Genomic DNA, 24924 nt, shown 5'->3' with positions numbered 1-24924 from the left:
CTCTGCTTCTGCAATGTATTAATGCATTTGACATGGCCTTTGCATTTGTCAGCTACTTTTCTGTCATCAGAAGTGAAGTGTTCTTTATGTCCAGAAACAAAAATATTAAAAAGTACTATTTTACTTAATTCAGTGCTTTTTAAGAATAAGCATATTAGTTGTGCTATCTTAGCTCTGTCCTTGGGTATAAATTATTGTGATATCATTTCGTAGAGAAAGAAATGTATAACATCAGTGCAAGAAATTATGAGTCAAATGTATTCTGGCAGTAGTCTTGAAAAACTAAATGAATAATCATGATAACAACTTATAAAATGAAGTCAGTACCTCTTACCTCTGTTATGTATCAATTGAATTACAAATGAAGAGGTTACAAACAGAAAATTCATGACACTTACAAAGAATAATAAGTTTAAAACATTTATAGGCAAGATAACTGTATTATAAATGCTAACTAACCTATTTTTATAAAGCAAGTTTTTAAGTGCATACATATAAAATACATTTAGATACAGTTGAATGTTTTTTTGAGGACAGAGCAAAATTCATCTGTTTATTAGCAGGTATGAAAAATTGTTTATAAATGAATCACTCTTTCACAGTGGAAGGTTGGTGAGAGGAGGCTGAATATTTCTTTGAGGCCAATCCAAAGATGGATAAGTGCTGGGTGTCACACAGAAACTAGAGACATGTGATTATTAAGCGCTTGGTGGCAAACTAGCTCATGTTAAGATATGGACTATGTGAGAAAACTTAGGTTTTATATATAATATTAAAATTATACAAAACATTTGATTTATAATGTTTAATTGATTTTATTAGCACTTTAGTGTATTCAGTTTTATTTATTGCTAAAATTAGCATCAATTTGTGTGTATTTGTTTATATGTGTACAGGTATATGTTATGTACAAGCTAAGAGCTAACATTGTTCTTCTTCTATCTCTTTCTCACTTATTTTTTTGGAGTCAAGATTTCTCACTAACCATGGAGCTCAGTAATCAGGTAATCCGGCAGTCTAGCAAGCCCCAGATCTGTATTCGTGTTTCAATCTTTCCAGGGCTGGGTTTATAGGCACACTTACCTTGTCAGGCTATTATGCCTGGGTACAAGGGAATAGATCGAATGGAAGCTCTCATTAATAATAACTAATATTGCTTAGCACTTTAAGGACTGCACCATCTTTCCAAGCCCCGGTTTTTATAATCTTTTCATTGTGGCTGCCAGAACTCATAAAATCATGTGACTTGCTTTTGATTTTTGTGGACATTGTTGGAATAGTATTTGGCAATTTTGTTTGTCGTGAGCTCCCTTCTTTGGTTTCTACATTTGGACCATAAGTGACTCTGATTGGTATCTATGGTATTTTCATCTCCAAATTGTGCTATGAGTCAGGTGTGTATTGAGCTCAGTGCTCTCAGAACTAAGACTTATATAGCAGTCACTGTCAATATATTTTATTCCACAATCTCTTTTGCTCTAGAGTAATTTGCCTAAATGAAAAACCTTTTAGTAAAGCTGATATATGTCAAAAGAACTGGTTCAAAAATAGTTTCATAGCATGCTACATATAGGTTAATATTATTCTATACCTTGGGATTTTGCTCTACAACAGGCAGAATTTCCTATTCCATCCTTACTATCTTTCAGGATTAACATCGGGTGGCATTTATAATGATGGTCAAATATTACAATAACAATTAATTTAAAACTATCTTCTGTATTGCTCTTTGAGCCATTAATAAGAAACATTACTTTCTTTGTAGGCCAATATAAGAATAAACTTCTGGTGTAATTATCTTGTGAACCAAAGACCTCTTTGTAATTACTCATAGATTTTAGTTAACAATGATCTGTGATTAAGACATACCCTGAATGTTTAATAGTCTTTATGCAATGGAAAGAGGAGAAAAAAGATCACCAAAAGATTCTATTACCTCTGACTATAAAATTTAGAGAGAGAGTTAATAGATTTCTTAAGTGAATTATAATAAAACGAATATTACACAGGCTAAACTCATGGCTCTGTAATGTGAATTCTACTGCTTATTCAATGCCATTATTTGAGGGAAAAAAGTCTAGAAGATAAATTGGAACAATTAGATGAGTAAAGTATTTAGATGAAAAATGTTTCTATTAAGTTTCCCTCTAACCCTACTTTTTAAACTTGAAATCTTTTGCCTTTAGTGAAAAATGAATTTGTTCCTTCATGCTTCTCTGGATTCTCGTGGATAACAGTGTATGTACACTGGAATCATATGGGCTTGATGAGGCTAATCTGGGGCTTAAAAAGACTGAAGGGCAAGAATGCTTTCAAATCACAATGAAAGTTTTCTCAATAAAATACAAGTAATTACATTGTGTGCAGTAAGAAGAATTGAGGACACTTTAGTTTTGAAAATATCTATTAAAGAGTGATCTTGGCATAAACACTTGTAAGAAGGAGGGGAAGGGGTTGATATAATTTACTGAGAAGCCTAATCAAATATGGAATCTCTGATAGCATTCTGAGATGGCCCAGGGTACATTCCTAACTTGACCAACTTTTGGAAATAGCTATTCTTAGTTGGATTTTTAAACTGTATATGTCAAGTGCATAATGAATATGGCTGGATCTAGAGAGGGCATGGCTTTTGGTAAGATGGATTTCTTTTGCTGAGGACATTTCATTGTTTTAAGCTGAGGACTATATGTATATAGTTCTGTCAGTAGCAATGGCCACCAATTATGTCTCCTCAGAGTCTTGGCATTGATCACTACATCCATCATGGATAAGTTTATAAAGTATGCAACAAAGGCTGTGACACCTGATTTTTCATGAGGTTTATAGACTCATTCACAAAACGGTGTCAAGTATCCTTACTCTCCAGGACACCCAAAACGAAGATGAAATCTCAGTCTGTGATTCTAATTGTACAGTTGATTGTCACTGCTTCTTTTGCAGTACACAGTTCTGACTTCCGAAGAATGTCTAATGTATTGGTGTAGAAACCTTTTTTTTATAATGTATCATACATTTAATGTCCATTATCCATTCTTTGTTCACAATATATTTTATGAACCATTATTGTAATCACAATATTAAAATATTGTGATAATATTGTAAGCACAATTATTATAATACAATACTGTCTGGCACCCATTATACATTTCTCTAGTGACTACATCCCTCATACTGAACCAAATGACTACCCACTGGTGTGCTCTTAAATGCTTTAATGTAAACTCTCCTAGAAGATGAAAGCTTTGATGAGTAACATTGACTAATTTCAGTGATGTAAATGTTTGTGTTGAGTCTAATTTTAAATTATCCATGTGACGTCCCTAGAGCTGAGTTACAGAGTGTGCACCCTCAGTTCCCTTGGGCTCACAAGAGCATATGTTTTGGGTAATTCACACCTTTTTCTTTCTCTTTAGCTTCACAACAGTTTTCTACTCTTTACTTTCAGTTACATCACAGAGAAAATAAAAATAATTTCAGGAAATGTTCCATATGCTTACACTAGCAACTCTGTCTCAATCTTCCTCTCTTCCATAGTTCTCAGTTTTCCTTCCATTTCTGAGACAGAACTCAGGTAAGCACGCTACATGTACCTGGGGCTTAGCAACTCACTCTTGCTCAGTGGTCTTACCCTGTATGGTTTTCCTATCTCCATATCATCATTGCCTTTATCTTCACTGTGAGCATCTAAAATTTTCTTTGTCTTACTGTGTCTTAAGAAAATTGGATAGTCACTCTGGAGAGACTTTTAATGCCCAGTACTAAGTACGTTGTTTTTGTGTTAATCCTATTGTTGAAAATTGATAAAAGAAAAATGTTTCAAGAAAAGGTTTCCTTTTTTCCTCCTAAGAATGAACATATCTTCACAGTGAATCATTGTTGAGTAAAGAGGAGTGGAATTATTTAAGAAGAAATATAAATGAAATGCCCAGTGGTAAATTAATTCAAGGGATGAACCACTGTCAGACAGCTTATTGTAAAGGGAGAAGATATCTTAAGGGAGATATCAATATTTTTTCAAGCTTATTTCCCATTGCACAAATAAATGCACAAATTGCCTGACACCTTGACTAAAATAACTGAACCAGTGCTTAGCTCTCAGTGAAGGTCAGAGTGGCCTAAAAATAAATGCAGAGATGATAAGTCAAGTTAGAAATCTAAACTCAGTTACATGTGATGCCCAAGTGCAGCTATTATGCATGATAAAAAATTATAACTCATAAATTTTCCTCTGAGCTGTTTATTACCTAAGCATTATCTGTTATCATTTTATGATGAACCTTAGGGATTGAGGCCTAGATAGCTTAGTTTATGTGGACAGAAAGTAGTGGAACAGAATCTGAATGTTAGTATAACCCTCTTATGTGCTTCTCTCATTGAGAACAAGGGATTAGGGCTGATGTTTGAGATTCACAATTTATGTGTAAACATACAAAATACTTAAAACTAGGATTTTTAAACAACAGATATTTACATTGTACATTCAGAAGACTGTGGAGTTCAAGATGCAGGTATTTGCAAATTCAATGACTGGTGAGGTCATGGTTTATGTTTCCAAACTGGCAATTTAGTGTTTTGTCCCCTGAATGAGGTGAACTGTGTTCTCATATGTTGGCAGGACAAAGAAGGTCTGGGGCTGTGTGAAGTCATTCTGTAAAGGTACTGATGCTTTCATGGGGAGCCACCCTCAGAACCTAAACAATTTCTAAGGCCCATTTTCTAATCTTGGTTCACTAATTACTAAATTTAAACATGAATTTTGTAGAAACACAAATATACAGAAGATATCAGAGATGGTGGGATGGATTATCCTGGAGCAAGCTCAAAGTGGATAAAAAAACAATCTTGAAAATATTTCTTAAGAAATGCTGTGAGCAAGAAAATTCTTAGGGAAAGACTGAAAAGTGGAGAAAAGTAGAGAATCACAAGAGAGACACTTGGGGGAAGGAGGATTGTTCAGAAACAAAATGAATGGCCAAGACACTCAGCTCGCTCAGTCAATGAGATGATGCCTGAAATAATTAGCAATGAGGCGGGGCTCTCTGTGAGAGCAGAAGCAGAGCAGTAGCAGGAAGAGAAACCACAGTTCAATGAATTTCCAAAAGTAGAAGTGAGGAGGCAAAATATTCTCTGAAATTTTACCACAAAGGAGAGAGAGATTAAATGTTAAAGGGGAAATAAACCAAAGGTTGCTTATGTATTTTAAGAGTAAGAAATGAGCGAATGCTGGGGGCCATGGGGGCAGCTAAGGTGGAGAGGCTAAAAGTATTAAAGAGAAAACATGAAGCATGAACAGAACCTTGTATGTGAGAAGCTTTAGGAGAGTGGAGCAAATCCTGCTACTTTACACAAAGCAACCTTAGTATCTGAGGAAAAAAATCTACTCATCAAAACTATTACCAAGTTATTCCCTAGCATCTGAAAAACCACCTCTGCAGAATAGAGGGTGTTTAGTCTTTAAGTGTGTTTAGTTCAGCAGCTAGTTTATAAGTTTTCCAAGTTTCCATATCAGCCCCTGAAGTACCTGGAATATTTGCTCAGACTTAGTCTTGGATCTCTAGACTCTACTTTGAATGAGTAAATTTAAGATTCACCTATTCATTCCTGCCCTTTCTGAAATAGAAATGTTAGTTATCAAGACTTGACATTCTAGATCCAAAACTGTATCCACACATTTTTTTTTCCTATTTTGGAAGTACACATGTAGATTGTGTTTTTCAGTATACAATTCAAAATGTGAAACAGTATTTGCCAAAGAGGGACAGAGATCGGCCTCAAATAGAAAGTAAGAACATGCAAGTTAGATCCCGGCTACACAAATCTATAGGGGAAGACTTTTATGGGAACTAAAGCATTGTGCCATTAGCGTGTGGAGAACCATGGAGGGAGAACAGTGAGGATTGAGAGAGAAGAAGGCACAGATATTGTAAAATTCTCCTCTTACCAACAAAAAATGTTTACTATAGCAAAATGTGACTTTCTGGCTTATCTTTACATCAAGGGAATATTAAGGAATTCAAGGTATAATCCAACTGTCTTTTCATCAACAAAGTCCCAGGACTTTGTTAGCTCAGTGTTGTTGTTGAGACTTTTGTCTTGCATCTGCAGAGAAAAAGGGGATAAAGATCATTAGCTGAGTCAGTAGAAGACTGGTTCTTGGCACAGGATGGAAAATGATAGGAGTAAGAGGCAGGATTGAGAAGAATGTGGGAGGAGTTAGAAAACAGCTGGAATGACTTTGAATAGCATTTGATATTGGGGTCCCAAGTAACTGATAATTGGTGCTTCCAGTTTTCTGTACCTTTGGAGAATGCTCAGAATAACTGGACTGCAAAGAGAGAAGTGGGGATATGTTTCCTATAAGATAACTGTTTCGAGTCCAGTTTGAGAAATTGTTGTATATTTGTGTGGGTTATGGTATGGTTTCTTCACTGTGTAGGGAGTATCAGAGAACTTGAAAATACAAGCTTACTTTCCTGAGTTATCTTGTAGGCTTAGCTGACAGAACACAGGCCCTGGAAGGGCTGTGTAATATATACCTTCAATTGCATGTGTGGAGTTTGAGTGCAAGTTTGAAAACAGCAGAGTTGATGTTAAGAGAAGTTTGTTCTGTATGTTTCAAACTCGGTAGAAACACTCTGTTGAATTATGTAAACACTAGAAATTGACCTTTCTGCCTCTGAGTGCTTTTAATCTTTGCTATGTACCCTGCAGCTGTGTTGTGATATAGATTCAGAAATTTTGGAAAAGTCTTTCTGTGTACCTAGTTTTCCTGAAATTACATTCCATCTAAACTTCAGCAGAGAGTAAGGTTTTTTTTTTTTTCTCTCTCTCTTATTTAAGCCCAGACTCTTCATGGACGGGCAATGGGCATAGTCTCACTAGGTATGCATACTTTAATTTGGTGACATCTTTACTTTTTTATTTTTTAATTGGAGACATACTACAATGTTTAGAATACTGAGTCAGGACTATCAGGACAAAGTGGGACATACTATAGATGTAGAAATGAAACTTAAGTTTAAATATAAGTTCAGGTAGGTAATAACTGGGTAGAACATTTAGCCCATACTAGGTCTTTTTCTATACCATCCTGCAAGTATTATTGCATTCAGTCCCTGTAACAATCATATGCAGTAGATACTATTATTATCCCATGTTACAGATGAGGAAAATGAAGCATCTTGCAATTAAGGGGAATATCTTAGACTCTGCAGCTGAGTGGGCCAGAGCCTGTCTTAGGCTAATTGAGGAGCAGCTGAGCATAATGGTTAACTAACACCACTGCCTGTATATTGACTCATTCTGATGGTTAATCAGCCTTGGGTTTCTAAGCAATTTATAAGGAATGATGCAGAGGACTATTTAAAAGAACCAATAGCATCTGCATAATTTAGAAGAGAATTGAGAGTGATAAAACTGTCAGTGCCCTCTCCTGTGGTGATTATGTAAGGCAGAGAAACTCAATTACATCCAATCAAATCTCAAACTGGAGTGTGGAGTTTTTATTAGTGGTGGTGAAGGAAGAAAAGTACGCATTCTGAATATGAAACTAATGAAACAAACTAAAATAAAGAAATTAAGCAGAACATTTTAAAGCCTATGTTCTAATTATTGTCTTTATTATATTCTGACATTTTGTATTTCCAGACCATATACCAGTGATGGAGTATATAACCTCGCAATGTGCTATATAGCTTTGGAAGATGCACCTGGAATACTATTGGTCTCAGAACATTTTTAAAATGAATAGGAATATTTAATGTAATCTAGCACACTGAGTTTCACATAGCTAAATGGATTTTTTAATCAAAGCACAAGAACTTATTACACTATATTAATACCCCTTCACATCAATGAGGGAAGGAAAAAATAGTGAATGGTGCTGTGGACATCAGATAATCAAACATAATGCAGAGTATTTAATCCCATATACCAACATCCACTTAACAATAAACGACCATTTTCCAGGTGATAGGTCTAAGTACTTAAAACTTACTTTAAAACTTGCAGTTTAAAGTGTCCTGAGATCTCAGCTCAAGTACTTAGAACCACACAGCATAGGCTACAATGTATATTCTGATTAAGGTAACAGATAAAGATCACTCCACAAATAGGAGCTAAACAAAGAAGAGCAGATTTGTGATTCCTAGGATAACTTGATGAACATGCCTGGGAAAGGAGTAAGTGAAGGGATGAGCAGCAAACCAGCAGAAACCTCTCTAAGGGATGCTCCAACAGTGCAGGTATTAGGCCTAGACATAGGTCCTCTCATTCATAAAAAAAATGATACTGAACACAAAACTAGTGGTACCCAGTGCAATATCGAAAGAATGCTGCTATTTGGTCAGTTTTGTATACAAGGATCAATGAAGACTCTCCATTTAAGTATGGGAAAGTATGGTAAATTTGTTCCTAGGATGTCTGAACTTCCAACGTATCAACTATAATTAATATGAGGGACTTTGACTTCATTTTGGCCAACAGACTTATGTCAGAATAGAGAGAAGGCTTAGAGTCTGACTTCAATTTTAAGTTAAGTTCTGTCATTTCTTAGAGATCTATCGCTAAGTTTCCTTAATTAAAATACAAAAACATTTAACAACTTGATTTCCTTTAAAATAAATGGTCAACCAGCTCTTCTGATACATCTAAGATTAATCCAAAAAAATTCTGTCTTCTTTTTCTTTGCCGTTTAACAGATGGAAATAGAATTATACAGTATATGTGTATGGAACTCTTGATCTGCTGATTGTATAAGGCACTTGCCATCTTTGTATCATCTCATTCATTTCTTATACTATCAAAACTCTTCACATGGCAGTTAGAAATGAGCGAGATATCTGTGGAACTGTACAGGCAAACAGGCATAGTTTAGCCAAATAACTATGTCACAAAACACAGGCCACTTTTACTATATTTGGCCACAAAAGCTAGGCAAAATTTTTTTGAGTCTTTTACCCATATTTTCTGTGTTGCACAGAAGTAACAACTTCTGTTTGTTAATACAGTTTCAGACATACTGTCTTATGATAACACACAAGGCCTTCCTCAGCAAACACGGTGTGGTTTGGCTTGTGTTATCTTTCTTCTAAAAATGAAGGACCACAGAATGGTAGTCCAGAGTCTTGCCTGAGACTATATATCTGAGGTGTCACAATTAAGAATTCAAACCAATGTTAACTTTATTTCACATTTGTTTTTCATTTAATAAAACATATTTTACTTGTTATTTTTCTGAGTTGTCTGTTTTGTGCTGAGATTTTAATGTCAAATACCTTTTAAAATGCTTCCAGGTATGACTCAAACTTTACTGCTCTGCTATAGTCTAGAAGATGAACTAAAAAGAAATGAACATTTACTCGACCAACATTCTTACATCATTTTAACCTCCTATTGATTGCATTCAAAAATAGTAAATCGATGTAGTTATCAGCAAGCTTGATTTACTTTTAAAATGATCGAGTTAATCAAGTCAGAAGCAAAAGCTCATAAAAAGAACTTTAATTTTAAAGAATTCCTGAAATCTAGCACATCTTACACAGCTTGTCAATAGTAGTTTGTAACATCACAATATTCCCAATATGTCTGGCATATAAAGGAGTTTTTCTTCAGTAATTATTAATTAGAGACAAATCTGTGCTTTACATTTGAATGGCGCGTGCCTCTTTCTGAAGTGTGTGGAGAAAATTCTGAACAAATGAACTTGAGTGCATTTGAAAGGAAGTTGTTTCAACTCTATTTGATATTTTACATGAATTTTTTATATTTATTTTGTGGTATTGACCTTTAAGACTGCTGAATATAGCAATATTAGAGCAGCGGCAGTGCCATTGTACTTTAAATAATTTTTAAAGTGGTGGAAGAAAGTTATATTTGTCACAGTTGAAAACACTCTAATCTCTTTTGATTTATGTAGCTCAGGGTTCCCTGGAGAATTTCGTAAATCAAAGCAATGCTTAGTTCAAATTTGCTTTCAGATTTCTGATTGAGATAAAGATTTGCAATGTCATAATTTTGACAACTTTTATTTTGATCTATTTTCAGAGAAAAGGCTGTGATTTTATATGGGCTATATTATAGTAAGCGGGCAGTTTAGGCTACCAGTGCCATAAGGGCAAATTGTAGCACGAAAGAAAGATACTGTTTTAAACTTACAACCTAACACTATGGATATAAGATTCACATCATGAAGTATTTTCTTGTAAATTATATTCAGATACATGGTTTCATAACACAAGTTCAGCTTTGTCTCCCATTGTCCTTGGAGACTATCCCATAGGTAATCACTTTTCTTGAACTTACACCATGTATTCTCTCCTATTGTTTGTTCTTGCATTTCCTTCAGTATTCGCACTTAACTACATTTGCCTCAATGACATGATGGCAGAGCACAGCAAGCCTGGCTGTTGGCAAGCAGAGGAAAACAAGAGGGACAAGGTACCTTTAGAAGCCTGCCTAGAGTGACTTATATTTCTCCATTAACCTATGAATTCATGGATGGACTAATCCCCTGATTAGGTTAGGACCTCAGGATAGTTAATCTCTTCTCAGGGCTCTACATTTAGACACTGATCCATTGAAGACCAAGATTTAATATATGATTTATTGGGGGGTTAGAGTCATATTCAAATGAAAATAGTGTCATACTTGCTTTGTCATATCCTCCGAGAGTTTGGCTTTGCGAATTATTTAGTTTCTGCCTAATTTCAAAGGTTGTCTGCCTTTGTCTTTCCTTTTAGTAAGTAGAGTAGTGACAGAGCAAATACAAAACCTCTGAAACTGAACAACTGTGGTTGGTTTGGCAAGTTCCCCACCCCCCCCGTTTTTTAAATCTCAGATATATATTTTAATATCTATTTCAATTTAATATTTTTTATTATAACTTCAAAATATAATTTTCAATATCAATAATTTTTTATGGCCCCTTCTTGGGTTGCACTGGCTTTCCAGTGGTATGTGGACTTACAATTGTGCTTTTTTTCTAAACTGGTTTCCTTTCACATGTTACTGAGAATTCATTGGTCCAGGTTTATATCATGCAGTTAATGATCAACATGCTAGAAATATTTGCTTTTTCTCTTGCCAGCCAAGTTCAGTGGGACTGTAATTACTTCTGATTGTACTCTGATGCAAATCTTTTCAATATAGATCTTGTTTTGTTCATCACCAATATTGTTCTCTTACAGAAATATTATTATTATTTTGTTAGCTAACTAGTCATAATTACTAAGCTTGGAAACTAGAAAGGATCTGACTCATAGTTCTATCATTCTTTATATATTTATTGGTTCTTGAATATTTAAATCTAATTATGATTTTTTTTTAATTTAAACCATTCTATGCCGTAGGTCCAAATTATTGCCTAACGTGCAGACTGTGATTGCAGTAGAGTTAACTGACATAATTGTCCTATGAAGACTCTGATTTTATTCCATTTTTTGTTTAGATGTTGAACTTCATTGTTTTTCATAGAAAATCAGTAGTTCCAATCAGCAACAAAGGGTGAAGATGATTTTACCCAGACAGAGTGACTTCGTAGCCAACACCAGTGACTGTTTTAAGAGGAATGTTGAAGAAAACTGTCCTTCTGGGCTCTTTATGTCCTCATCAAGCAGCTGTGATAACCTCAGGATTGGGACTGGTTACATATCTTTTAGAGTGATGAGTGAGCAAGCATCATTAGACCCTCCTTTCCTCAGATTCAGCCACTTCTTCCACACTCTGCCCTGAGTTGTGTGCAATTCTTCTAAAGCTTCTTGCATCCTGAAAACTTCTACAGTATATAGAAAATGGGAAGATAAAGGAAGGTGTAACTCCATTTCTGCATATTTAGGACACTGTTATCTATGCTGAGTTGAAATTTTCTAGTGATATAGCTGTTTTAGGGCTATGTACCCTCTTTCAAGTAACCTAATAATCTTGTTGGTTCACTGAGATAGTCTCCTGGCTTTGGTCTGTTTTGGGTGTTCTATCTGCAGTCAGTGGACATTTGTTCACATGTCCTTGGGAAAAGGTCATGAAACAGGAGCCTAGATAATGCAATTATGGATAACTAAATGAAAAGGACATATAGGTGAAGACATTTTTGAAATAATTTGTTATTTCCATAAAAAGAAAAGATATAAAATTAAGGTTTTATTTCTTTGGGCATTGCTACTTGAAGGTATGATGCCTATGATTATTGAACCTGAAACCCTGTAGCATAAGACCATAAATAATCTGAAAAATTATTGATATATTTGAACATTCAGTGATGTAACAATTGAGGTGTCTATTTTAGGACTTGAGTTAAAATATCTCTTGTATAGCTATTTGGAAAGTTGTGTATCCTTCATCCCAAAGCATTCTATCTGATGAAGTTATATAAGCATCACTGCGAGCTTTATGAAAGTGTTTACTTGAAGGTAATTGTATTATAGTAAATCTGGAGATTATTGTCAGCAAACCATACCTGTAACTGTCTGGACAGGAAATTGCAAGAACAGCTAGGTTTGTAAAACACCAGCACTTCTGAAAATGGTTATTTCTCTAGCTAATACCTTCTAAGATCTGACCTTTGTAAACCTCTCTGTCCTCTCTAACTTTATTGTTCATGACCCCATAAAAATGCATAAAGTCTTCAAGTGCTACCAGCTGCTTGGAAATTCACAATTGGCTTCTTAGCCATTTTTCTAAGAGTGTTGTTTTCCTTTTTGAAGTTTGGCAAACTTCTCAATTTGAAGGCTTGGCTTGGTTTGTTTCTCCTGTGATTTACTTCCTGTTATATATTAGAGTAAGAATTGTAGCTTTGTTCTTGTGCTACAGCTTTATTTAGAAACACTGTGGTTTATGGTGTATAGGACACAGCAGCTTAGTTTGCCTTACATGCTGTATCTGCTATTGGGTTTGGAGTTTCTTGAGGAGAAAATGTGGTATTCTATTTCAACTCAGGCTTTTGTTTGTCCTACTAAATTAATTGTATACAGATACTCATAGTAAAGTTTTTAAAGTAAGCTTAAATTGAAGAAGCCAAGACCTCATCTCTATCTCAGAAATATGTTAGGAAATAATGGTTCATTATGATACCTTAGCAAAAAGCTTTTGCAACCATAGAATAGCTGGAAGACAACTATCCTTTGATTGAAAAGTTTATGAAAATTAAAACAATATTATATGAACCAAAAATTTGCTATGAAAACATATAAATATATACATGCCACATATTTCATATATACTTACTCTAAAAAAAGCTCATTTCAATATAATACTTTATTTTAATTGAAGTTAACTGATAAAAATGTTTAAATAGTAACACTGCTGTCTTCCATGTAGGTTAGCATAAGTTACCTTGATCAACAAATTTCTCCTGCACAATTGGAGAAAATGTATAAAGAATGTGTGTGGTTTAATCAAAGGGCTGAGTCTGTGTAAGGCAAATACAAGAGTCAGGCAAATACTAAATGAGTTATTAAGAAGAACACTGGAGCTGGTCTCTTCCCTGAAGGCATCTAGTACATCTGACACAATTGAGCATCACTCATCATTTTAGGATCTTTATAAGATGGAAAATCAAGGGTCAACATAAAAATAATACTCTTTACAGGAGACACCATGTTATAGCTAGATTAAAACTCTATTTATGGATATATCTGCCACTTCCAATAACTTGTGAATACGATTAATATGATACGGTTAAATTAGCTGGTTTTCCTGTCTTAATCTATAAAGGGTATTCTCTATTGGTCAGTTGAACTCAATGCAGTCTCAAGACTATGTCATCAAAAATGGGGATGCCAACCTGATGCTCAACTAGAAGCTGCCTCCCTACTGACTAGTATTCATCAGGCTAATGCTACACAAGGATCAACATAACGATCAATAACACCCAACCATAAATATGGTGACATTCCAAAGTGACTTGTCTACAAGATATACTGGTACAATAGTGTCATATATGTTATGTGCATAACCTATCCCTTTGAGGGTTAGATATAATTTATTCTCCATGTATAAATTACCTGCTACTGCAAAAGTGGATAAGAACAGGAGACTAGATAGATCATGAGATTAGGTAAGAACACAGTACTATTTTTGTACTATTTTTGTAATATTTATTGCTAGGATGTATAAAACATCCTAGCAATCAGTTGAATCTTATATGTTGCTATACACATGAGTAATATCTCACTCATCCCTTATTAGCAAAGCTCATTCTTGTTGTAGGTAGAATATAACACAGGGACCCACTGGGCAGTATGCACTGAGTGAGAGACTTTGGAGCACTCAGTCCTAATTTAGATGTTTTTATCAAACCCCTTCTCCAAGGTTTTTATGAATCTATGTAGAAGAGGATGCAGGAAGATTGTTAAAGTCAGATTTCATTGACTATTGTTGGTCAAGGGGTGAGAATAACAATCTGTTTCAGTATCAAATGCCCCTACTTTATTGAAGGAATCAAGCCACCAGGGGAGCTGGCTCTATAACTCTGAAGCCAGAAAGATAATTTATTTTATTAATTAAATTATTAGTTTATTTGTTGGCAAGTAGGAATATAAATGCTTTTTAGGAAAATCTACCATTAGGTCTGATAGAGGCTTGATGATAGTACAAGCTTGCTATCAAAAGTCAAAACATGAACAAGGAGAATCCAAAGTAGGTTTATTAGTAGGAATGATCAGAACATGCAGAAGAATTAGGTTCACCAGGACCATAAATAACACAGATGTACTAAGACAGGTTAGAAAACAAAATGTCTTAAGACACTGAGGGAAATCGAAGGGGTTGAGGTAACATCAATATCAAGAGGATATGAAACATGAGAAATATTTGAAAACCAAAGAACAAGTTGTGGGAGAAAAAAACCTTTTTAAATGATGCTTAAGGAGAAAATTCATTTTTCTATTGATATAAATAACATCCAAGTAACTTTCCAAACCCTCACGAAGATTCATTTACTTCCAAGTTCTGAATACTAGGAAGACAATCAGCAAAGCACTGGCCCTAGGCCTACTCAGCACCTGGAGGGGACCTTCTTGCTGCATCCCAACATAGTAGAGTGGCTGACCTAGTTTGTCTAGATAATTTACTTATTAAACAAAGCCATTTCTGTGGGAAGCCACTGATCCATTTCTCCCTTCATTACCTCGAAAAAGTGCCATCTACACACACCATAAACAAAGGAATTTGGAGACCCAGCTTCCTAAACATGACACTTGAGATACAAACTCAAGCCAAGGCAGCTAAGTGAAGAATATCTTAGAACAGAAAATCTAAGAAAGACTTAAAAATGTAAATATTCATTGTTTTGTACAGGGATGCCATGCATATTCCACCAAAGCCCAAATCGGTGAATCATTGATTTTTATTACAGTTACTTCTAGAAATACGGGTGAAAGTTTACTTAAAAAGGAGCAGAAATGACTCTGCAGAAAAGACTCAAAATAAAGCTGTATCAAATAAACCCACCTCAGCATGGGTGTCATCTCACAAAGACTAGGCATCTGGAGCATTCCATTTGTTTACTCCGGGAGTAGCCTAGTTAGTTCCTAGTTAGTTCCAGGCACATCCTGAAACTATTTTGACATGTTTACCTTCATTTGTAAGGAACCCGCATAATGGAATATTTATACTGTGAAGGAACTGGCTACACAATAGGTATATGCAATGGGTAGCACATTTCTTTCAAGCTGAGAAACATTATATACAATTGTTATTGTGTCACCCAGAGAAGATAAAGAAAGTTGAGGGCATTTCATGTGAAAGAGGAAACTTATTTCTGGTTCTTCGGCTGTTGTTTTCTTAGGAAATAGTTTGGTCTGTGGTACTGTGTCTTGTATTGAAACCTACTTCACATGTTACTAACAGTAATATATTTTATCTCAAAGTTCTACCTCCTATATATTTCCATATCTAGTCTTTTAGCCAAGTCCTTATAGTAAAGGGTGATTTTCATAAATGTCACATTTATAAAAGACCATTATCCATATTTTTACCAAAGTATTAGCTTAATTTTGTTTAAAACTCTTAGGAGGATATTTAGATTTAAATTTACTTTTTTATAATTCCATCTCTTTGTTTCACCTCTCTGTTCCTTTTGATTTATTTGTGTTCTACTTGGTTCCTTCTTTAACACTTTAATTGTTCCTCCTTGTACTCTAATCTTGGTGATTAACTTAGAAGCTGAGTGTTTACTACAGATTGTGAACTAATAATATATTTTCTGGTCAACATAAAGACTGCATATAACTACCATTACTGTTTGTGTTATTGTTCATATATAATTTACTCTTACATATTGAGCTTATCACAACATTTTACCTTATTGATAGTCTTCAAAATATGAATTAAATGAACTTATCAATTTGTCATTTTCTTTTTTTCCCTCTTGCTCTGGGGTCTTTTCTTGCCATTTGCATTTGATTTGTTATTTGATAGAAGACATTTTGAGGATTTCTAAATCTGTAGCTATCTAGAGCAAAAAATTTCAATATTTATTTGAACATTTATTTTGTTATGTTTATATATCCAGAACTTTTTAATTTGGGTATTAATCCTGTGTTACATGCAATGAACATAGACCCATACCCATACCCACATACACAAACACCCCCCTCCCCCCACACACACAAGGCTTTACCCTGGTTTGTATGTTATATTTCCATCTGAGTCATATTTTACAAATCTCTGTTTGAGTTCACCATTCCTTTCCTCATTTGGATCTAGTCTGCTCTAAGACCACTAAATGATTTCCCTATTTCAAGTAGACATTTTTAGTTTTAGAGTTATTCTGGTTCGTTTAAAAAAATTTTATTTTTAGCTCTCTACATTTTTTAAAAGTTATTTTTCTTTTACATAAATATACTCACTTATTCATTCAGTAGCATCTTTTATTTATTTGAGAATTTTATATACACTGTATGTGGAGAATGTTCCGGCTTTCAATTCCTCCCATTACTGTCCTCTCAAACTATCCATCCTTCTAACTCAAATTTAAAAGTTTTCTTTTCCCCCTCTTCTTTTCCATCTGATTTGTATAGCCCAGATTATCTAGGAATAGGACCTTCCCTTGTGTTTGGTCAGTCTATCTAAGGTCAGATCATTAAAAACTAATCCTCTCCCTCCAACAGCTATCAAAGGCCAATTGCTACTCAGCTAGTTCTGGAATTTTGTATCCACTTTCTTCTTCCTATGGTTGATTACTTGAACAATAGTGCTAGCTCTGATTTTTAAAATCTTCCTACCACCTCCTCTACAAAGATCTAATAATCATGAGGGAGGGGTGTGATAAGGATTTCCCATTTAGGGCTGAGCAGTACACATTATTCTCTTCCCTGTATGTTGAAGAGTTTGAAGTTTGTTATCTTGATTGCTATTTTCTACAAGAAGAAGCTTTCCTCGAAGAGGATTAACTGATACTCTGGCCTACAGGTATTTTATGGGAGCTGCTTAAATCCAACATAACTCATACACCAGGTCAATGCAGGTGACAAAATTTTATTGTAATCAAGCTGCTAATGATTGATCAGGGATGCAGAAGAGACTTGGGAGCTGAAATGCAATAATGAGGCATAATATCACAGATTATGTAAGTTTGAAAATCATAGACATCTGTGCCATGAAATATTACATTCAAGGCCTGCAACCTTGAACTTAGTTTTCTTCTAGAATTAAATGGAGCCTCAAAACAAAATGACAGTATTAAAAATAGTTTATTTTGCTTGTTCCAAACACAGATATGCCATTAGGAGTAATTTTAAAGACCATTTAACAGAATATTAATATGGAGTTCTCCCCCAGAGCCTGTGACATGTCTTACTATGGGTAACAGTGACAAAATGTGACTGTAATCTCATGGAACATGCAGTAGATCCACTCCTGAAGTAGTTGGATATTCCAATGACTTTGATGCCACTTTATACTACTGGGTACACCTTATAAAGCCAAACTGAAAATCTTTTTGTTTTCAAAAGACAGTTACTGCATAATATACATAGAAATTATATGTATAAATTCTGTACATAACTATTATTAATTCCATTGTTTGCTTCTTAGTCAACAGTTATTTTGTGTAATGTTTTCTTACCTTTAATATTCCTAATGAAGTTTACCATGTGATTAACTTTATATAATAAAACATGGGGACTAAAATTGGCAGTATGTTTTACATAATGTCAGATCTGGTAGTTGGTTAGGTAGATACAGTGGGGTAGTTCTCATTGTTGTGTGTGACTTCACTTTGGGGATTCATCATTCTTATATAATTTAGAACTGAGGTGAATCTGTACTGAATTATTGATACTACTGTACTTTGGTGTTTGAAGTCTTATGAGTGTAAAAGCAAGAGCTTCCTCTTAGGCTATTAGTATTAAGGAATCCTTATCCAGCTCCACCCTTTATTTTATAGCTCCATATTCTCTAGGGAAATCTGGTGAGATGAAGTTACTGGTGGAAAAAAAAAAAGGACTCTGTGTTTGGAAATTCTTGTGATCATTAGTCCCTGGGACAGAAAATGATAGGACATATAAAATCTTAGTCGTTTGATAAAAATTATCTACCTCATTTTTATCAGTAAAAGTTTTTTCCTGGTTAAAGATGTAAACTCAGGATTGTTTTTCAATTTTTGCTGGTACTTTAGCTTACAAGTGTCCCCCTCCATCTATCTATAAGCGCTCATCTTCCATAGAGACCCCTTGCTTCCAGTTAGTGACTTCCAAGAGGCAAATATTTTATTTTATACTGTGTTTTCCCAGAATTATGGAAGAAGAAATTACCTATTGTAAGTTTCCTAAGTAAAGGTTTTCTCACAAGAATATTTTTAATAGTTACCCAAGTTGTAAATGTTGGGATATGTTTTATTATATCATTTTGTACAAGTATGTGAGTTTTCTAATTAATTTCTCTCTCTTTCCCATTGGTTCCGACCTACTCCCACGACCCCATTTTCTTTTGAATATACTCTCATTCTATTTTTTTCTCATTCTGTTTTCATGTCTTTTCTTCTTTTGATGTTTTTGATACCAAAAGAGTTTCCCTTTAATGATTATTCTGTATACAAAATTGTTCAAGAAATTGAAAAGCTTCAAAAAATATACCTGTAAGCAAAGATATTTTAAATACCACTGGTCCATACATTCCACAACACTAAAGTATTATTTTTAAAATAGATAGCAAAATAATATATTTAAATGATTATGCCTTGAAGTCAAACTGACTTTTTTCTATACCTCTCAAAGGCATATGTGATAGTCTGTACTTTCCTGTAAAAGTGCCAATTTGTCAAGAATTGTGAATAAAATTATTGGCAATAATCCAAATTCTTAACCTTATCTATATATTCCCCTTTTAAAATAGTATGTTGTGGGAGAGCTAAGGTGCATGTGGTGTATGTTTCCCTTACCTATTTAGGTTGCCTTTTCTGCCTTGAAGTTTTCTGTGCCAGAAAGCTACCTCTTAAGATGTTCTGAGAGTTTTGTCTGCTCTCCAGAGATCCAAGAAGCACAATTTGAAGCCAATTTTAGTAGATCAACCATGCAGGCAAAAGACTTTTCTATTTCCTTCTTTATTACCATTTTCTTCAAATTTCTGAGACAAATTAAATGCTTAGATGAAGTTAATGGTTGGCTTGGAATTAACTGCTGATAGATATACTGGATACACGGAGTTACTTAATAGTTCTTTGGGGCTTTCCCCAGGCTCTCCTTCATTGAATTATAGAATCTCTGAAGTTAAAAATAGCCTTAAAGATAATTTAGCATAACCTCCCACTCAATGAGAGGCTGCTCTCCACAGCATCTCTGACAGATGGTCACTTAGCATCTGCTTGAACACTTCTTATACCTGAGTTCATTTCTTTCTACAGCTGTTTGTGTAGAAGAGTTCCTCTGATTTAGAAATTATTTTTTATACCCATCCCAAACATGCATCATGGCAATTTCCAATCACTGACAAATTATTCCCCCAGTATCTTTAATCTCTTCTCTGTTTGACCTGATGTGTCCCATTTATCTCCGTGTGCACTATAATAATGACATTTATTTCTTTACTCTCAGTCAGGACTCTTGGCGACTGTACTGAATTTAATGAATGCATGTCAATGATAATTATGTAAGCCATCTCAGAGGAATTTTACTTGAAATGTTAAAATTCAGCAGTTCAATACCCAGGACCCATAGGAAGTACCTAGTGAAGGTCCTTTTCATAGAGTTTGATTCCTGATGGGCACTTTAGTTTGGAAGAAAATGGGAAAAGACATGAAAAATGCACCTCTGTGATTGGGTAGTCTTTGAAGAGCTACAAAAGTGAATTCATATAATTCTTCAAAACTGTTTTATTTATACTTATCCCATAATTTAAAATGAAGTCAAACTAGACGTTGTATTAAGTATATCATCTATAAAAAAAATCAAGCCTTTGAAATTTAGCCTTTTATCTATAGAAACAGTACCTAAACATTAAGATAAGCACAAAACTGACTTCTAATAATTTTTTAAAAATAGTTTTAAAATTTTGTATATATAGTTATCTATCATCTATCTACTATGTATCTATTTCTTATCAATCTATCTATCATATATGTAGGTATGAATGTATGAATGTATATTCTATAATTTATCAATTATATACCTAATCTGTATATCTAATCTATCATCTATCTATCTATCTATCTATCTATCTATCAACTATTATGTCTATCTCATCTGGGCATTTTTGTATGTATGTGTGCACATGTGTATGTATATAATATATGTGTTGGTCATAAGTGTTATGTGAATGTCACAGAATGACTTCAAGTAGTTGGTTTTTACGCTCCACTTTTAACTCTATGACCTCTATTGTTTCTTATCTCTGTGTTTTATACCATTCTCATACTTCTACCTCTCTCACCTTGCCCTGGTAGTATTGAGTTTATAAAGAAAGTCTTGCTGTATGTTGTATTTTGTGTGGGATTTGAAGGTCTGAAATAAGGCTGCCTGGCTAGGGCATTGGGGTGGTTTAAGTGAGAAATGTATTTCTTAAATCTCAGACATCTGAATAATTGCTCTACCATTAGTGTAACTGTTGGAAAAGATTAGGAAGTATGGTCTTTTGGAGAAAGTGTGTCACTGTGGGCTGCCATCCCCAATGGATGCCTCATCCTTCTAGTTTTACTTGTAAGTGCTCAGCTGCCCCTGCTGCAATTCCTTCACTCCACCATCATGGATTCTTGTACTTTGGAATTATTATTATTTTTTTTACACATCAATTGTAAAATATCTAATATAGTTGATACTTGCTTTTTCTTCAAGCCATCAACCTGGCATAATATATGATTTTTTCCCCATTGCAAATCCCTTCCTAATATACTTAAAGTTCAACGTGTCATTATTACCTATGAATAAAGGCTAGCCATTATTCTGTTGTGATGGCTAATCCTATTTATCAACTTGACTGTATTTATTAACAAACAAAACTCAAGTGGCTGAGAAGGTCTGTGAGAAATGTTCTTGACTGGGAGTATTTAAGGTGGGAAGACCCACTCTAAATATGAGCCACATGAAAGGCCATGGAAGAAGGATATTTCAGGTTTTCACCTGGCAAGTATAGATGCCTTGCTACTTCACGTGGGATTCTAATATAGAAAACAAGCACATATACAGGAATACTTCTCAACTTCTCCACCCAATTTATTAGGTATTGCTGAGATATCCAGTTTCACGCACTAAATAACTACTAGATTTTGGCCTTTCTGTCAAGAGTGAGCCAGTAATGGACTGCACAGCACTCTAACTATAGGTGTGTCTGTGTCTGTACGAGCCTGTGTGTGTGTGCACATGCATGTGTGTGTATGTCTATCTTTTTTTTGTTTCTCTGTGTGTTCTATCATCTCTTTTCCTTTAGAGAACCTTGACTGATAAACATTTCAAGGCTTTTCCTGAGTGTAGTACCTCTCAGTGGTCTGTACCTGTGTAGAAACTTTCATTATATAATCTAAATAAATATACATATTGGACCAGAGCTTGTTTCTATTACTCCAAAAAAACCAGAGAGAAAATAGTCTTCAAAAAATTTAGTCAAAAGTCATGTTAACAATATTCTGGTGGAAAAAGTATAGCAATGTATCTGAAGAGGTGAAGAACATATAACCACCACTGTGTTTTGACAGATATGGCATGATATAGTACAGTACCAGAGGATTTCTGTATCCTGAAAACTATGTAGGTAGTATAATGTAGTATTATAACCACTTAGTTCTATTTTTATTTAAAATGTCATTACTAATTATAGATCGATAGCAGACTCTTCTTTCTAACATTTATACATCATTCTCAAGTTTTGAGTTTTGTAAGTTTTCATTGTATCTTTGTAAAGCTTTAAGCTATACTATAAACCTATATTGTTGAGTATGATATTTGGATGTTAACTTCTAACTCTCTTTGCAAATTTAAGTAAATATGATTGTTCTGTTTTATGGTAAATTAGAATTTTCTTGTTTTTTTTAACATTGCTGTACCCTATAAATATACTTTATTTTCAAATAATAAGCATTTTACATTTTTAGGTAGCATACAGAGTAACAGATTTCATTGTGAAAATGTAGTGCACACCACAAACATATATACACATACACACATATACATACACAGATACATTCTGTTCTTACTCCATTCAAATTTCCCATTTCTTGTTTTCTTTTTTATTCTCAAAGAATACACTTCATATATATATATGTGTGTGTGAATATATATATATATATATATATATATATATGCATGTATATTTAGATTACGATTCTACAAATGAGAAGAACCAGGCAATCTTTCACTGGCTGATTTTACTTTACATAGTGATTTCTACTTCTATCCCATTTTCTTACAAATATCACAATTTCATTTTTCTTTAATATGCAATTAAAGTTCCATTGGGCATACCTACAGAATAATACTTTCAATGTATACTTATATACACATTTTTACTCATCATGTACACATTTAATGTTCTAATCTTAATCATAAGTCACCCATTATCTACAAATAAATATTGTTGTGCCTCTCTGAAAGTCCTCTGTATATTTCTTAGATTTTGGCTTTAAAATACTCAGTAAAATGTACTTAATTTCATGACATGTAGTTTTGGTACTGAATTCTGCCTCGTAGTTGTTTGTTATGTTTATATTTGCTCCTAAACCACAAGAAGGCTTTCCATAGCTGTCCCACGAATACTCCAAGTTAAGATTGCTTTGCAAAGATAGACGATGACAAAATCTTTGCTTCTACGAAATCTAGAGTTAATATTACAAAATGAAATATAATCTAATATTAAAAATTACATTATAGCCTTAGCTAACTAATGCATAATCAAATTATTTTGCAGAAAAATTTCATAATGTGTTCCCTGAAACTCTTAAGCTTCATTTGGAATCAAAGTATTTATGGAAATAAATACTTGTGTTCATTTGACCAAACACAAAGTAAAAGTTAACTCAAGCATTTTTCCTATAAAACAACTTCTATTTGGGGATGTCCCATCATACAACAGACTGAAAATTTAAAAGGTGTTTGCCAACATTCGAAATTCCCCAAAGCTCAGATTAATTATCAAATGTTCCTGAAAAATTAGCAGCAATAGAACCTTAAGCTCTACAGAATTTAGTTTTTACAGAATTGGCATTTTTTTTTTAACTTTGTGAACCCTCTGTAGACTTCTTATTCACAGCATCTTGCTCCTTCATGGAAAGTTCATTTTGCAATTATTAAACGTTAGTCTCGGTCTACGATCAACAAACTATTATAAAATGTTAGAAATTGCCTAACAGTTTTACCTCATTCAACAAAGATAGCTGATTTATATATAACTTTTGCAAAGGACTAAGTTCATAATTAGATTTGATTACTTACTCCATGTTATAATTATGAACAATAATGGATTTTAATTATAAGCATCTATTGTTTCCCAAATGTCTCTAAATTTCTCTATCCTTGTTAGTGTTCATGATTTAGTTCAAGTTCTTATAATGCTTGCATTTGAGTGTGGCATGGTGCAGATTTTGGTGGTCAAAGAAGTATTTGCACCATTAAGCAGTGAAACCAAAGATGAGACTTGCTTGAGGGTTCCCTTTCCAAGGTCCAGCCTAAGCCTGAGGAAGGTCCTGTGAAAGGGAGAATGGGAAGGGTGCTGATTTAATAATGAAGACAGGAGTGGATGCAAATGCTTCCGATCTGCTCAAGCATTTTCATCATTCTTCCTTCTCATTCTTCATTCTTCATTCTGACTCAAGATCCTGAACAAAGTTTTTTATTTACTAAAGCTACCTCATCAATCCTTTAACTATTGTTAATCATTTTTTAGAAAGTCTTAAATTTACATACATTCTAAGAATCCTGGATCATTAGTCCCAACCCTTGCTTCCTTAAAACACATTTCCTTATAGTTTTTACACAGCCTGTTCTTTATGGGTAGCTGGGCTCAGCTCTTGCAGTTTCCTGGTACAGCAGACAGCAGACTTTACAGCAACTGTTTTCACATAAGAACAGCAAGGTGACAGACTACTAAGGTCTTACAAATAACTTTTTACAAAGTTTTAAAATTCATGCAAGTAAATTAGCTAAGCTCTCTGTAATATCTCTCTAGGCATTGGTATCTCCAATCCTTCAAGTAGCGAGGAGAAAGAAGTACTAACTTTTTATATGCTGTGTATTATCTTTTTATTCTTTAATCTTTGTTTCCTTACCCTCCATGGCTTCATATCCAATATTGACAATCTCTTCATGATCAGCAATTCATTAGCCCACCATCATTTTCCATTAAACCATACTCTCCTTCTAATAATATTTATTTCTAGATCATATACAAGCCTTCCTTCTATGATATAAACTCATCTATCATTTGCTTATTTTATTTTTTTATAGATTTCTTCTTCTTTCCTATCCATGCCTTTTTTTTCTTGAGATCACTTTAACTCTTCAT

This window comes from Arvicanthis niloticus, chromosome 10 (assembly GCF_011762505.2).
Source record: "Arvicanthis niloticus isolate mArvNil1 chromosome 10, mArvNil1.pat.X, whole genome shotgun sequence".
NCBI lineage: Eukaryota > Metazoa > Chordata > Mammalia > Rodentia > Muridae > Arvicanthis > Arvicanthis niloticus.
The sequence above is the reverse complement of the archived record's forward strand: the minus strand, read 5'-3'. Positions refer to the sequence as shown.